General features: G+C 45.3%; 1 long non-coding RNA gene across 1 annotated transcript; it reads right to left on the bottom strand.

Annotated features, from left to right (window-relative positions):
* Window positions 1-520: 520 nt before the first annotated feature.
* LOC134957004 (uncharacterized) lies at window positions 521-4,349 on the bottom strand. The gene is made up of 3 exons (XR_010186371.1): window positions 4,312-4,349; window positions 3,777-3,897; window positions 521-653 (listed from the first exon to the last, which is right to left on the bottom strand). It is a non-coding gene; the product is annotated as an uncharacterized LOC134957004 (long non-coding RNA).
* Between the last annotated feature and the right edge of the window lie 897 nt (window positions 4,350-5,246).

The following is a 5,246-nucleotide window of genomic DNA, read 5'->3' as shown; positions in this document are numbered from 1 at the left end:
GCAGAATTGCGAATAGAAAATTCTTAGCAGTTTCTGAGTAGCTCCAGACCTACTCACAGATTGCGATCAGCTCAAGCCGTTTCGTTCCTGGTTTGACGTCACAAACACGCCCTGCGTTCGGCCAGCCACTCCCCCGTTTCTCCAGACACTCCCGTGTTTTTTCCTGGCACGCATGCGTTTTGCCGCACACTCCCAGAAAACGTCCAGTTTCCGCCCAGAAACACCCACTTCCTGTCAATCACACTCCGATCACTTCAACGATTAAAATTCTTCGTTCGGACGTGAGTAAATCTACTAAGTTTTGTGCTAAAATACTTACCGCATGCGCACTGCGTACCATGCGCATGCGCATTTTTGCCTTAATCGCTCCGTTGCGAAAATCGTCAACGAGCGAACAACTCGGAATGACCCCCCATAGGCGGAGATTAATTGATCGCACCAGCAGCAAAAAGTTGCTTGCTGTGATCAACTCGGAATGAGGGCCTATGTTTTGACTGTGCTCTCAATACCCCCCACCACACACACAATTACACAAGTATGGTAACTTACCTCCTGCATGCTATTCTCCAGTCACTAATTCCTCTGCGACCCCTCCCGTCGTCTTCAACTGACACTTTGCAGATCTCTTTGCCAGAACTTTGCCAAATGATGATCTAAATAACCAGAAATCCTGGTCAAACATACTGTGGGGTAAATTTACTAAGGTCCCGATTTTGACCGAGATGCCGTTTTTTCATCAAAGTGTCATCTCGGTAATTTACTAAGCAATAATCACGGCAGTGATGAGGGCATTCGTAATTTTTTGGAAGTCCAACAAAAAAAATACAAATGAATACACCATTGGTCAAAACGCGGCTGTTTAAGTATGAATCTCGGTAATTTACTAAGAAGTGCAAAGCAAAAAAAAACCAAACACTGCCGTGAAAAATTACAACTCGTAAAAAAGTGCTAAAAAAAAACAGACCTGCTTTTTTAATCCGTGATTGTATAGGCATGCAGGGATCCATGAGATCCGTGCATGTATATCAGTGGGAAGGGGTGGGAAAGTGGTTATTTTCTTAAAAAAAATTGCGTGGGGTCCCCCCTCCTAAGCATAACCAGCCTCGGGCTCTTTGAGGCGATCCTGATTGCAGAAATATGGGGAAAAAATTGACAGAGGTTCCCCCATATTTAAGCAACCAGCATCGGGCTCTGCGCCTGGTCCTGGTTCCAAAAATACGGGGGACAAAAAGAGTAGGGGTCCCCCGTATTTTTAAAACCAGCACCGGGCTCCACTAGCTGGACAGATAATGCCACAGCCGGGGGTCACTTTTATATAGTGCCCTGCGGCCGTGGCATCAAAAATCCAACTAGTCACCCCTGGCCGGGGTACCCTGGGGGAGTGGGGACCCCTTCAATCAAGGGGTCCCCCCCCCCAGCCATCCAAGGGCCAGGGGTGAAGCCCGAGGCTGTCCCCGCCCATCCAATGGGCTGCGGATGGGGGGGCTGATAGCCTTTTGTGATAATGAAAAGATATTGTTTTTAGTAGCAGTACTACAAGGCCCAGCAAGCCTCCCCCGCATGCTGGTACTTGGAGAACCACAAGTACCAGCATGCGGCGGAAAAACGGGCCCGCTGGTACCTGTAGTACTACTACTAAAAAAATACCCAAAAAAAGACAAGACACACACACCGTGAAAGTAAAGATTTATTACATACATGCACACAAACATACATACATACTTACCTTATGTTCACACGAGGGTCTGTCCTCTTCTCCAGTAGAATCCAAGGGGTACCTGTTGAATAAATTCTACTCACCAGATCCCGGGTCCCAGGGTCCTCGGGGCAACCATTTGTAATCCAGGTACTTGAATAAAATAACAAAACGGAAAGCCGAGCCACGAACTGAAAGGGGCCCCATGTTTTCACATGGGACTCCTTTCCCCGAATGCCAGAAACCCACTCTGACTGATGTCTAAGTGGGTTTCTTCAGCCAATCAGGGAGCGCTACGTTGTAGCACCCTCCTGATCGGCTGTGTGCTCCTGTACTGTCTGACAGGCGGCACACGGCAGTGTTACAATGTAGCGCCTATGCGCTCCATTGTAACCAATGGTGGGAACTTTCTGCTCAGCGGTGACGTCACTTTAGGTCAACCGCAGGGCAGAAAGTTCCCACCATTGGTTACAATGGAGCGCATAGGCGCTACATTGTAACACTGCCGTGTGCCGCCTGTCAGACAGTACAGGAGCACACAGCCGATCAGGAGGGTGCTACAACGTAGCGCTCCCTGATTGGCTGAAGAAACCCACTTAGACATCAGTCAGAGTGGGTTTCTGGCATTCGGGGAAAGGAGTCCCATGTGAAAACATGGGGCCCCTTTCAGTTCGTGGCTCGGCTTTCCGTTTTGTTATTTTATTCAAGTACCTGGATTACAAATGGTTGCCCCGAGGACCCTGGGACCCGGGATCTGGTGAGTAGAATTTATTCAACAGGTACCCCTTGGATTCTAGTGGAGAAGAGGACAGACCCTCGTGTGAACATAAGGTAAGTATGTATGTATGTTTGTGTGCATGTATGTAATAAATCTTTACTTTCACGGTGTGTGTGTCTTGTCTTTTTTGCGTATTTTTTTAGTAGTAGTACTACAGGTACCAGCGGGCCCGTTTTTCCGCCGCATGCTGGTACTTGTGGTTCTCCAAGTACCAGCATGCGGGGGAGGCTTGCTGGGCCTTGTAGTACTGCTACTAAAAACAATATCTTTTCATTATCACAAAAGGCTATCAGCCCCCCCATCCGCAGCCCATTGGATGGGGGGGGACAGCCTCGGGCTTCACCCCTGGCCCTTGGGTGGCTGGGGGGGGGACCCCTTGATTGAAGGGGTCCCCACTCCCCCAGGGTACCCCGGCCAGGGGTGACTAGTTGGATTTTTGATGCCACGGCCGCAGGGCACTATATAAAAGTGACCCCCGGCTGTGGCATTATCTGTCCAGCTAGTGGAGCCCGGTGCTGGTTTTAAAAATACGGGGGACCCCTACTCTTTTTGTCCCCCGTATTTTTGGAACCAGGACCAGGCGCAGAGCCCGATGCTGGTTGCTTAAATATGGGGGAACCCCTGTCAATTTTTTTCCCATATTTTTGCAACCAGGATCGGCTCAAAGAGCCCGAGGCTGGTTATGCTTAGGAGAGGGGACCCCACGCAATTTTTTTTGGGGATTTTACAGTGTTTAATTAAAAAAAAAAAAAAAAAATGAACCCCAGCAAGGATCACTCAGATCCGGCCGAGATTCATTGTAAAAAAGTCGGCAGTGTTTTGCTAATCACTGCCGTAAAAAAAAAAAAAAAAAACACGAATGACATCGACATCGGAACAAAAGAAAAACCCGAATACGACAGCTTAGTAAATCCGTCGTAACAAATTCAAAAAGTTGCAGTTTTACACTTTCGATGTCATTCGTGATTATTCTCCCACCAAATCGGGAGAATTACGAATGTTAGTAAATATACCCCTATGTGTATAATTATACTACTATATTTTGTTACGTACTTTCATTTTTATTCATTTGCAATTTATCTATTTTATTGACTTTTTATCCAAAACCCAAGATACTTTCTCATAGAGACCAAGTTATCTGCTCCAGGTTTTATCTTCCCTAGTGCTAGGATCATGGTAGTATCATACACTGGGCCTAATTCAGACCTGATCGCAGCAGCAAATTTGTTCTCTAATGGACAAAACCATGTGCACTGCAGGTGGGGCAGATGTAACATGTGCAGAGAGAGTATGGTAACTTACCTCCTGCATGTTATACTCCAGTCGTTGCTACCTCTGCGACCCCTCCTGTCGTCTTCAACTGGCACTTTGCAGATCTCTTTGCCGGTCACCCGACACTCTGCAAATCTCTTTGCCAGATGATCTAAAAAACACAAAAGACTATCATTAAGCATAGTACTAGTTTAAGTACAATAAAATGTCCATGAGTCAACCAGTTTCCCAATTTTCCTTAAACCAAACAAGATACTTTCAAAGTTATCAATATCCCATTTATCTATTTTATTAACTTTTTCATCCCAAAGCCACGATCCTGCCTCATAGAGACCCAGGTTATCTGCATCCCCTGTATGTGTGCTTATCCTCCATACTGCCCTCTTTATTCCTGTAACGCTACATTTTTATTCCTAAATATGTTGTTCCTTCCTGCACTTCTTCTATTTATGTGTCCTTGTACCTGTATTCCCTGTTCTGTCTATCTTGTCTTGCCTTTCAGCGGACTATACTGCACTCTGTCTTCCTTACCCCCCTCCATTATACCCTGCTATGTAGGACTCACCTCCTCCTACCTGTCTTCCTGCATGGAAACTGGAAATGTTAGCAGCTCTAGGTAGAATGTTACAGGAAGAAGCATTGTGATGTCATGGGCTAGTGATGTCGCAAGCTAGGTGTGATGTCACAGTAACCAGCAGCAAAGCTACAGAGTTACAGCTATCTTACATAAACATTTTCTACATCAATTACAATTGGATATACATGAGTTTCTAGTTAAAAAAAAAATGAGACTAGTGTAGAAAATGAAGTATAAGGCAATGTTGTATAGAGTGCCTTAATATATAGGTAAAGGGAAAACATAAGTGACAGGAATTTCTAGACTAAATCACTGCTTATATTTTATAAGGAAATAAACCTCTTTATCTAAGAGGCTGAATTAATTATTTTCCGTTATGTGTGAGTGTGTGTATATATATATATATATATATATATATATATATACAGAGAGAGATAGCCATACTAACTATACTATCCCATCAAACCAGGAAACTCACGAATTATACAGTTCTGTGGCTGGCTGACCTCAAGTCTGCATTTCACCTGGTTTAATCAGCCACAGAACCTGTGTAACTCATAAGCGTATAAAGAGGAGAAGAATTAAGAGTTGTCTTTTTTTGTGGCGCACTAGGAATGTATTATTCAATACCAGCGTATATAAAATGGTAAGGCGGGCCCCCAAGGTCACATTCACAGGGAATAGGTAATGACATCCACTCGACTTGTTCACACCTGCTGGACGTGTTGGAAAGAGGTTGAGTGGACAGTGAACTTGACTGTGCCCTGTGGCACCACGTGGCACCATTGTACTGACAGCCGGACTGCTGAGAACGGAACCTGGAGGGTACATAACTTTTTGGTTTTCAGTTAATCTCATGACACTCCACCCAAAGCTACTCTTCTGGTTATCCTATCAGCTAGGACCAGTGGCGGAACTAGCAA

The sequence above is a fragment of the Pseudophryne corroboree genome, chromosome 9 (assembly GCF_028390025.1).
Source record: "Pseudophryne corroboree isolate aPseCor3 chromosome 9, aPseCor3.hap2, whole genome shotgun sequence".
Taxonomy (NCBI): Eukaryota; Metazoa; Chordata; class Amphibia; order Anura; family Myobatrachidae; genus Pseudophryne; species Pseudophryne corroboree.
Note: the sequence above shows the minus strand (reverse complement) of the source record. Positions and strands in the feature narration are given on the sequence as shown.